Source organism: Neltuma alba, unplaced genomic scaffold (assembly GCF_004799145.2).
Source record: "Neltuma alba isolate B1F8T4 unplaced genomic scaffold, ASM479914v2 tig00010221_pilon, whole genome shotgun sequence".
Lineage (NCBI taxonomy): Eukaryota > Viridiplantae > Streptophyta > Magnoliopsida > Fabales > Fabaceae > Neltuma > Neltuma alba.
The window spans coordinates 40,447-52,966 of NW_021635153.1; the positions used below are offsets into that span (position 1 = coordinate 40,447).

Here is a 12,520-nt window from a genome sequence, read left to right on the forward strand (position 1 = left end):
GACCTTGTCTTTCACATTAATTATGGTTTGGGCTGTTCTATGAAAAGGTCTTCCTAGAATCAAAGTGCTATCAGCTTTAATCTCATCAGTCATATCTAGCACATAGAAGTCAGCTGGGAACACAAGACCCTTCACTTGCACAAGAACGTCCTCAAGAAAGCCTTAGGATGTCTCATAGTCCTATCAGCTAGACCTAGCACACACTAGAGGTAGGCATAACATTTATGGCTGCACCTAAGTCTAGTAAGGCATGTGAAATGCTTGTTTTGCCCATGGTACAGGGAATAGTGTAAGAACTCGGGTCTTTACACTTAATAGGTAGCTGTGGCTTAAAGATAGCACTAACACTAGATCTCAGTTGGATTCTCTCACTATGCCTATACTTCCTCTTGTTTGTACATAGATCTTTCAGAAACTTGGCACACTTAGGCATCTTCTTAATCAAATCAAGTAATGGCACATTAACCTTAAGTTTGCTAAACATTTCAAAAAACTCATCATTATCTTTTTTTTCAACAACTTTCTTACTTGTGAGATATGAATAAGGAAAAGGCAAGTCAGAAATCTTTATCTTATCACCTTTGGAAGGTGATCCTTTCTCTATTGGCTCTTTGGATTGAATGGAGGTCTCTTGAGTAGCCTTAGGAATGTCTTGAGTGGTTTTAGAAGGAGAAGACTCAACTTCTATCTCTTCATTTCTTCATCCTCTTCATCTTTTTTGAATTGTACTTTCTTAGCACCAATTTCCTTACTGCTTCTCAATGTAATTGCATTTAAAGATTTAGGATTTATCACCGTGTTGGAAAGCATTGAACCACTAGCCTTAGCTTGCTGTTCACTCATACCATTTGACAACTTAGTGACATAAGAAGTCAAATTAGAGGTTCTAGTTTCCCATTGCTCCATCCTATTCTCTAGGGCTGCAAATCTAGCTTCAGATTTAGCTTCAGACTTAGATATGTGCTCAGTCATTGCCTCAATGCCCTTGAGTATTGGAGAGAATCGCTCATCATCCTTAGACTGTGGTTGTTGTGGGGTAGACATGGCTCTAGAAGATTCTTCTTGTAACCCTCCATGATAAGATTGCCCTTGAGGAACCATATTCCCTTGAAACCCCTTCTGAACTTGCCTATTGTCACCTTCTTCCCATCAGAAATTTGGATGAGCTTTCCATCCTTCATTATATGTGTTTGAGTATGGTTCCATTGCTTAGATTAATTGGCCCTTCCTTGATACATGGTAGAAACTTCCTTATATCTATGAGGGCAAGCAGCAGAGATGTGCATAACAGAGTTACAATGCTCACAACTAGGTATAGTCATCTCCATAGAATTAGGATTCTGAGTGTCAATAGGGGGAGTGTGAGATGCAAGCTTATTCAATTGTGTAGTCAAAGCAGCAATTTGAGAAATGAATGTGTCCAATTGAGGAATGTGGATTGGAGAAGGATTAGTATGCATTGCATTGACATTTTTAGACTCCCTGATGTTATACTGTTGATGGTTCAAGGCCATTTTCTTGATAAGTTCCCATGCCTCCTCAGCAGTTAAATCAATAAAAGAACCTCTAGAAGCAGCATCCAACATCCCCTTGTCTTGGGTCTTAAGTCCGTCATAAAAGTATTGGACTAACTGCTTATCTAGAATCTGATGGTGTGGACATCTAGAAAGTAAGTCCTGAAAACAGTTCCAGTAGTCATAAAGTGACTCATCATAATCTTGCTTTGCAGAGTAGATCTCTTTTCTCAATGTGGAAGTTCGAGAAGCAGGGAAATACTTCTCCAAGAATGCTTTTATGAGGTTGTTCTAGTTATGGTAGGCATCTGCCATATGCCTAGGCAAGCTCATCTACCATTCTCGCGCTTTACCCTCCAGAGACAAGTGGAATACCTTCCAAAGAACCTCATCCAGATTAGTCCCAACCAGCTTTATGCTAGAACATACCATAGAGAGAGATTTTAGATGATTGTACGGGTCCTCACCTATCAAACCATAGAATTTAGGCAAATAATTAAGCAGTGGACCTTTAATCTCAAAATTGACATTAACATTAGGGCATGCAACATTAAAAGGATCATAATTTGCGTCAGAAGTAGTGGCTTCCCTAATAGTTCTTCTTCTAGGGTTACCTCCATTATTTTCTCCTACTCTATCATATTCCCCATTATGTCCATTGCCCCCTCTATCATTACCACCATTGTTGTTACCGTTAGGATTGTTAACAGTTTCCATTATGTCACCTAAGTCAACCATCAAATTTAGACCAATTAAATTGTCTAGTTCAACCTCACTAGTCCTTTCTACCCTTTGGTCTTGTCTAACTTCCCTTAAAAAACTTTGAAGCTCAGGATTGAAAGGAACTAGGGTTTTAGACCTATCCCTTCTTGGCATAAACAATCAACCAACCAAAAGCAATTAAGCAAAAGAAAACAAATGAATGCAGTGCAATGCAAGTGTATGTGTATGAGAATGAAAATGCAAGAGGTAAAATGAAAATGAAAATGAAAAATGCAATGAATGAAAGAACCTATATGCTTCTTTATTTAAGTTTTCAATGCAATTATATGATGCCAAACACTAAAACTATGCAATACTAGTTAAAATGCAAATGAAGGACAAATCAAGATATTTAGTTGTGTTTTTGAAAAAATTTCTATGCAAATTGAAGAAATGCCATGAAAAACCAAAGACAAATCCAAACTATTAAAAAAATGCAAAAACTAATAAAAATAAAAACTAAAAAGACTCAACAAATGAACCCCAGTCAACGTTACTTGACACTTAATTACTAGGGAACCAATTTCTTGGCTCCACGGCAACGGCGCCACTTGAAGTTAATTGCCCTTAATTTGTCGCTTTGGAGTTACTCCAAAAATTAACCGAATTAATGCAATATAATGCACAATCCGGGTCGTATTCACTTTGAGGAGCTGAAAACGAAATTAAATCCTAGTAAATAAATGCAAGTAACCTAATCTATAAAAAGAATTTGATTTGATAATTTCTAATTAAACACCATGAATTGAATTGAAATTAAAATACTTTTTTGTTTTTATATAAAATGATCAAAATGAATGAAGATTAAAGAAATGAAAATGAAACACACAAATAACAATGATAACAATCAATCCTCTCATTCAACAACGCAAGCAATCCTCACTCCAAAAGATACGGGAGTTAAAATAATGAATTAAGAATTATAATTAAGCTTTTAATCCAACAACCGAGCCACCTCGAATTGTCACAAAATATTTTCCTAAAATCACAACTTACTAACTGCAACCAGAACAATAAAATGGGATTAAGGATGCTAAAAACCAATGCTTAATTAGAACTCTTAAATCCAAAACAACAGAATTAAAGTTAACAAGAGACAATATGATCCAAGATTCCAAGCCACCTTAGAAAATCACAATATATTAACTCCAAAATCAATACAAATGTCATAACCACAACATTATAATTGAAATTAAAGCTATAAATAGTCCAATGTCAAATGCTAAACAATAATCCAGTCACAATAATCTCCAAATATAATCAGATTAAACAATAAAAATTTCCTAATAATCAGAATAACTATCCTAAGACCTAGGAATTGCTAAACAACTATGAGACAGGAAATTAAAGCAACTAAAACTCCCTTTTGATGATCCGAGCTCTTGCCATTATTGTTGAATTAGAGAATTATGAAGTTAGCCACAGCTTGCCATCAAAAATACCACAATCAATATTCTGTTGCGAGCTTCCATGGAGAAGACAATGAAGACGCTATTGTCACTCCTGGTCCCTCAGCGCTTGTGCTTCCTCTACTATTTTCTCTCCAACCTTTCTCTCTATGTGTGAAGAAAAGTGAGTTTTTTCTTGTTTGGATAGAAGGTTAAAAAAAAAAAAGAGGAAAGAAAAGTGAGAGAAAAAATGGGATTTCAGACCCGTACTATTTTCTCTCCAACCTTTCTCTCCATGTGTGAAGAGAAAATGAAGCAAAAACTCATTTTACCTTCATGCCCTCCATCTTTTATTTTTATATTATATTTTTAAAATTTATTAATAATGTTAAATAATGTATTAATAATTTATTTTCTTTTTCTCTATCTAATTTTAAAAATTTATTCACTTTTTATTTTGTTTACCTTGAAAAAACATTTTTCTCTAAATTATATGGTTTCAAAATGTAGTAACATGAAAATATATATTAGGACTAGTAAGTCAATTAGCTATAACAAATATGACATGCTTTTCTAAAATACCCATATATAACATAAAATTTTACATAAGTTTATAAATTAGATAAATTAATTTGGTGAAAAATGATAAATAAGAAAAACAAAATAAACTGAGATATTATAACTAATATATTAGGCACTGAATATTAAGGTTTCTATCTTTTCCTAGCATCACACATCTCAACCGAATTTCTCAGAATTTTCCAGCATTTTCCCAAACAAAAATCCTTGTTTAATTAATGTAAATCTTAGAGATATTGATGCTTGGACATGCCTTAGTGTTTTCTTGAAGTAAGTTGGATGATTCCTTGCCTAAAACTCCTCAAAATTTCGTGCAAGAGTGGCTGGATGAGCAGTAGCAGAGTTTCCCCTTATTATTCCCAATTTTCTAGCATTTTCTTTGTATTTTCAAGGGGTGTTTATAGAAAAATTCCATCTGCCCTCTCCCTCCTGATTTGCACGCCCAAATGATAGATAAGGAGGTGTGTTGGCAGCCATCAAGTGTCTCAAATCTTCATATCTCACCGTGTGGCATTTCTCTAGATTTTCCCACACAAATATCTCTTAATTTTGCATTTTATTTAATAAAAACAGTGAAATCTGAAAAGTGCATGAAATTAGGCCTTTAATGGGTCCATTGTGGGCCCCAAAAATGGTTTGGTCTAGCCCAAAAATATGGCTCACAAACCAAATCACTATCCCAAACCGATTTGAAACTTTATCGGTTACTATTCACTAGTAAGATTTCATAATTTTTCCAGACCTCCAAAAATTCATTCTCTCCATGATAATTCACCTTTTAATATAAAATCATGATCTGGAAAGTTTCAGAATTTTTCACTAACTCTAGGTATTTATTTTGAATTTTCTCCGATTAGGCCTTTATCGTAAATTTGAGGGAAAATAAATTCTCTAAAATTAATTCCTAAGCCTCCAAGCCTAAAAAAACATTTTATAAATTCAAAAAACACATTTAGATGAATTTTACATTAATCTCCAAATTTATTGAGGCCTCTAAACTCATTAAAATAATTATTTTCTTTATCTCCAATAATTTCCTGAAAAGCCTCCGTTTACGGAAAATTCCGTAATAATTCATTTTCACCAAAATTCCACCTTTTGGGCCTCACCTAGTTTTCAAAACTTCTACTCTATACTTTTTCTATTTTTCAGGTATTTTATGGAATTTTTCTCAAATTTTTTCCGGTTTGCCCTTCCTAGACCGACAATTACGAAAATGCTAGTCTGGACCTTTTCGGGGTTTCATATCAAAGTTGTTTCATCTTCCCGTCTATTTCCTACATTGACCCTCATCCCAATTGTGAAGAGAAAATGAAGCAAAAACTCATTTTACCTTCATGCCCTCCATCTTTTATTTTTATATTATATTTTAAAATTTATTAATAATGTTAAATAATGTATTAATAATTTATTTTCTTTTGCTCTATCTAATTTTAAAAATTTATTCACTTTTTATTTTGTTTACCTTGAAAAAACATTTTTCTCTAAATTATATGGTTTCAAAATGTAGTAACATGAAAATATATATTAGGACTAGTAAGTCAATTAGCTATAACAAATATGACATGCTTTTCTAAAATACCCATATATAACATAAAATTTTACATAAGTTTATAAATTAGATAAATTAATTTGGTGAAAAATGATAAATAAGAAAAACAAAATAAACTGAGATATTATAACTAATATATTAGGCGCTGAATATTAAGGTTTCTATCCTTTCCTAGCATCACACATCTCAACCGAATTTCTCAGAATTTTCCAGCATTTTCCCAAACAAAAATCCTTGTTTAATTAATGTAAATCTTAGATATATTGATGCTTGGACATGCCTTAGTGTTTTCTTGAAGTAAGTTGGATGATTCCTTGCCTAAAACTCCTCAAAATTTCGTGCAAGAGTGGTTGGATGAGCAGTAGCAGAGTTTTCCCTTATTATTCCCAATTTTATAGCATTTTCTTTGTATTTTCAAGGGGTGTTTATAGAAAAATTCCATCTGCCCTCTCCCTCCTGATTTGCACGCCCAAATGATAGATAAGGAGGTGTGTTGGCAGCCATCAAGTGTCTCAAATCTTCATATCTCACCATGTGGCATTTCTCTAGATTTTCCCACACCAAATATCTCTTAATTTTGCATTTTATTTAATAAAAATAGTGAAATCTGAAAAGTGCATGAAATTAGGCCTTTAATGGGTCCATTGTGGGCCCCAAAAATGGTTTGTTCTAGCCCAAAAATATGGCTCACAAACCAAATCACTATCCCAAACCGATTTGAAACTTTATCGGTTACTATTCACTAGTAAGATTTCATAATTTTTCCAGACCTCCAAAAATTCATTTCTCTCCATGATAATTCACCTTTTAATATAAAATCATGATCTGGAAAGTTTCAGAATTTTTCACTAACTCTAGGTATTTATTTTGAATTTTCTCCGATTAGGCCTTTATCGTAAATTTGAGGGAAAATAAATTCTCTAAAATTAATTCCTAAGCCTCCAAGGCCTAAAAACAATTTTATAAATTCAAAAACACATTTAGATGAATTTTACATTAATCTCCCAAATTTATTGAGGCCTCTAACTCATTAAAATAATTATTTTTCTTTATTTCTCCAATAATTTCCTAAAAAGCCTCTCGTTTACGGAAAATTCCGTAATAATTCATTTTTACCAAAATTCCACCTTTTGGGCCTCAACCTAGTTTTCAAAACTTCTACTCTATACTTTTTCTATTTTTTCAGGTATTTTATGGAATTTTTCTCAAATTTTTCCAGTTTGCCCTTCCTAGACCGACAATTACGAAAATGCTAGTCTGGACCTTTCGGGGTTTCATATCAAAAGTTGTTTCATCTTCCCATCTAGTTCCTACATTGACCCTCATCCCAATTTTTGATCCTTTATTGCAAATGAAAATTTTTGGGACGTGACAGCAAGCATTCAAGAGTTAGATTATATGGTCAACTGCAAAATCTATGTCGTGAGAGAGAGGTAAATATAATTGAAACCAAATTTATATTGATTAAAAATCTAAACAAATAGTTATGACAGAAAAGTAGAAGTTTAGTCCCTCTCAGTTAGGCAACATTTCGCTATAATCCCAAATGATGAATTATAAATCACAAGGAAACTAATAAATATATATCTTGTTAAAACTTCTATTAAATATGTGCACCCGTAGTATAAACTCATATGGTAAGCTTTTATAACTTTATCTTTATTACAAAATAACTCATAAAATATAAAATTTTTAAAATTTATCCTTTGCTTCCATTTTTATACGATGATTTTCTATGCCAAATAACTCTTTTTCTGGTAATTAATCTCATTTGAATAAAGACATATCCAATTTAACATATTTACCGTCGGTAAAGAAGTCCGAAAAACTTTGGGCAAGACATAAGTAATCTTTAATAAAAGCTAAATAACTAATTTTCAGATATTAAAAAAAATTAATTAAATTAGTTATTTGTAATAAATATGTGTTAGTTTTCTTATAATATTTGTTGGTTTTCTTATAATATTATTTCTAATCATGTGCATGATAACAACCTGTTGATAAAAACACCTTCCTATTTGTCATGAATAGGAATACCTTGAAAAACAATTATAAAATTAAATAACAAATAATATTAAACAAAAAAGAGAACCAGGTGTAGTATAATATTTAGGACGGTAGTATGACTATGTTGCTCATAAAAATAAAAATAAAAAATGAAGTATGACTATATTATATTGTTAGCCACTTAAAAACTAACCACATTAAAATAATACAATCCTATATTAAATAATATAAACGTAACGAACGATATTTTATAACTAAAAATTAAATAAACATTTTAACTTCACGTTAAACTTAATTATTATTTTTCTTAAACAAATAAGAATAGAAAAAAATTAGAATCAACTGTGTGGTTTCGAACTTTGACTTAATTGGAATTTATGGTTGGCCACCTCTGACATATGAGAGCATATGGGCATTAGTGGCCTTTTGCTTCTATGAATCACGTGTTAAGTGGAGATTTTGGAAATCAATGCATCCATCAATCGTCGCGGGTTTGAACATGTTTAAGTGTTTTTTTTTAAATTAATTAATAAATGCGTCCATCACCTTTTGATCATGTTTGAATTTCTTATTGTGTCTTCATAATGCAGCTTGTCCTACTCGCACTTAGAATTTTAATTTAAGCTACTCCAAAACCGAGTTAAGTCTCTGCTAAAGCATATACTCCTTTAGTTTTAAATGTAAGACTCATTTTATATTATAGTATAATTTATATTAAGAGCCAAAGGAAGACAACTCCAAAAGCTAGCCAACTTGTTTCTTATACCCAAGGATGTGGATTTGGTTGACTCAACAACTAACTCGCGTTTTTTAAGTGGAGTTTTTGGATACACATTTTCCTTGTAAAACAACTTATTAGGGCACATATATCTATTTCCTAATCAATGGGAATTGATATATTAAAAGTCTCAATCAGATGAATTGAATTTAATAATAAATATATAATATGATGAAAATACTTCTAAATTTAAATTTTAAAATTTGAAGTTGAGATATGATGTCTATTTAATTATTCATTCTCCATTTATTTTCTTCCCACGAACGTGTTTCGTGGGATAGCCCTCCAATTCCTTACCCATCTCATCTGATTCAAAAGCAAACTTGGTTGACTATGCGATCGAGTCAACTCAGACATAATTGGTGGTTCTACGCAAATAATATACTTGTAGCTCATTAATTTGTGGGTCAAACTTGGTTGCCTTTTGAATGTTATCAAAAGTTTTGCTTATTGGAAAAAAGGCATGGTAATTGGAGGATTAATCTGGCCAAGTTGCTTAGGAAATTATGCGGGGAATTTTTCTATATTTTTAATGCTATCCAACCCAACACACTATATCCATTTTGGATTTTCATATCAAATCCTTTTACATACCCATATAAGTGTCTGTGCGTCTGTTTTCTTTTAAAGTTATATTTTAATTAAAATATATATTTGAAAATAATTTTTTTAGTTTAATATCCAAGTTAATACTACCCGATGTAAGTTGATACTCCAAATTCCTATTTGTAATTATGTTGAAAATTAAAATTTTCATAGATCAAGCGAGACAAAAGGTTGGAGAATTTCATAGCTTAAAAGACATCTAGTTTTTTTTTTTTTGGGGGCAAAGTAGCATCCAATACTTTGGTATTATTTCAAGTACATCCAATATTTTAATTTTATTTATAGTATATTTAGTACCCTGATATTATTTTACTGTCAATCCATCATCCTAATATTATTTTTCAGTTACATCATCACTCTAATCTTATTTTATAATTTAGGATGCTCACTGCACTATAAATAAGAATAAGATATTGGAACCACTGAAAAAAATATATTAGCATGTTGAATGGATTATAAATAAGATTAGAGTATTGAATATACCAAGAAAATAATATCAGAGTTTTTTACAAACTCAATTTAGTGTACATATATGTGTGTGTATATACTACACCTGATCCTTAATATAAGACCCAATTAACTAATTTGGAGAGCTTAAAAAAGTTAAATAAATTATTTTAAAATATTATATTTATCGTTTTTTCCAGACTAATTTACTCAGCTTATAAGCTGATATATAATCTAATAATACATATAAGTATTTAAAAATATTTTAGCATATACTATAATTAAAATACTACCTTTGGTCCTAAATGTAAGACCTATACGTAGTGCAATTCACACTACAAATTAGGTTTATATTTAGGAGTAGAGGTAAAAATGTTTAACTTCGTTAATTTTTTTAAATTAGTTAACTAGGCCTTATATTAAGGATTGGGTAATAATTAAGTTGCTATAGTTGTTTTCCTGTTTATCAAGTGCTTATCAATATTATACCTACGCATCATATTTTTATAACGATATACCAAATAAAATCATATAAACTGATGAAGGAGCATGGGAAAAAATACCCAAAAACTCTGAAACTACCGAAACCAGATTCCAGATATTCCGAAAGAATCTCAAGTACATCACAGAGACGAATGCCAAGAGATCTGGGTATCGTTTGGGACTCAACCATTTTGCAGATATGAGTTCCGAGGAGTTTAAGAGAGTATACCTCCGTCATCTACCGACACCGACCGCCAACGACTCTGCCGCCCCGCCGCCACCACGAGGTCCAACTTTGTACTGCAACTGGACTCCTGTACACCGCCTGCTTCTGTGGATTGGAGACAGAAAGGAGTGGTGACTTCAGTTAAAAACCAAAAGAGATGTGGTAAGTTGCCTTAGTTCAGATTAATTGGTCGCATTAATTTTCTCTGGAACCTGAATGGACCAATAATGGATTAATATCTGATGGTTCATAGGAAGTTGCTGGGCATTTGGAACCATCGGAGCAATTGAGTCAATAAATGCAATAAGAACAGGGAAACTTGTTTCTCTCTCAGAACAAGAACTCGTAGATTGCGACTCTGTAAGCTATGGTTGTTCAGGTGGATACACCAGAAGTGCCTTTGAATGGGTTATAAAAAATGGTGGCATTAGTGAAGGAGATGATTATCCTTATACGGCTCGAAATGGTATTTGCAAAGCTAAGAAGGTTCGTTTACTCTCTCTCTCTCTCTCTCTGTCTCTGAAACTATAATATTGACGATTTCTTTAGGGCATCTGTTTCAAGGCTCATCATCTTAATGAACGTCATAAGCTCATCAGATGTGTACTGTCGTTATCTGATTTAAATAGTTCAGATTTAAAATCTTTAATTATTATTTTTATATAGAAAATTAGTTTTGAAAGAATAATAATTAAGAGATTATCTCTGTTTTGATCCTATACACATTAAAATAATTATTTTGAATAAAAAAATAATAAAATAAATTCGGATCATTCAAATGAGATATAGATGATTTAAATATGATAAGTTTGAAGTGCTCATTACACCGTAAGTGGTTCTATATCTTCGGTGTGTCTAATATGAGATTTCTTCTATGTGTTTGTTAAGCAAAATGGGGGCAGAGTGGTGAAAATTAATAGCTATGGAAAAGTACCAAAGTCAGATGCGGCTCTCTTATGTGCCGCCGCTCAGCAGCCTGTTACGGTGTCGTTGGACGCAACAGATCTTCAACACTATCGAGATGTATGTCTTTTTTTCTCACTCCTCATCCAAGTTTTAGTCTGCGTTTCTTTTTCGGTTTTATTATTCTACTTGATTATTTTATTGAATTGATCTTTTGGGACCTTCTAATATATGCTACCTTCGATCGTAACCAGTTGACTAATTTGAGGAGATTAATAAAGTTATCAAATTATTTAATTATAATATATGTTATATAATCTCTTTAAAATACATGTGTCTCATTAGACGACATGTCAATTTATAAGTGAGGCAAATTAGTCTGAAAAAAATAAATATAAATATTTTAAAATAATTTAGTAACTTTTTTAATTTATCTAAGTCAATTGGGTTTATATCAAAGAGAGGAGTAGTATAGTATTTCTTTAATTTGTCTCCAAATATTTGTGGGTATAATTTAAGCCCACTATAAAATATCAATCATGGTTTTGAATTTTTTTTTCCCAATTAAGTTTATTGTATTTTGTTAGGGAATTTTCGATGGAGGGAATTGCGAAAAGGATTCAACTTACACAAATCACGCAGTTTTGATTGTTGGATATGGTTCAAAAGATGGGAAAGATTACTGGATTGTGAAGAATTCATGGGGTGAAAATTGGGGAATGGACGGATACTTCTTGATGAAGAGGAATACGGATTCACCAAATGGACTTTGTTCTATCAATACCAAGGCTTACCTCCCTTCTACATAGGCTTGTGCATTAGCTACTAGCAAATCTATAGTCAATCTCCTAGTTTTATATTATGATGAACTCAACTCCATTATAAAGTTTAAATAAAAAGTCATGAATTATTAACTATAGTAAAATATGTTAATGTTATTTAGATTTATTTGCACAACTATAATAATTATAGTCAATTTAGAGTTGCATCCGGTTAGTGATCCTATCATTGAACGTTGACTCCACTGGATCAAATAACATCAATTAGTGGGATTAGTATTCTGCGCGTATATACGCGGGTTGGCTCAACATCAATTCATTTCAATCACAGATAACGATTATTCTGTTTTGTTGAAAATGTACAGAACCTAAATAAATTGCTTATAAATATTAATTAAATTAGTTAAGTTAGTTTTTAAAAAAAATGTCTTTTGGTTTTTCTAAAGTGCCCCTCTGCACCATAGTAGAATTCAATCTTCTATTCGATGGACAAATG

The 12,520-nt window shown here is 31.9% G+C and overlaps 1 pseudogene; it reads left to right on the top strand.

Annotated features, from left to right (window-relative positions):
• Positions 1–10,172: 10,172 nt before the first annotated feature.
• LOC114754871 (ervatamin-B-like) lies at positions 10,173–12,183 on the top strand (annotated as a pseudogene).
• Positions 12,184–12,520: the final 337 nt, after the last annotated feature.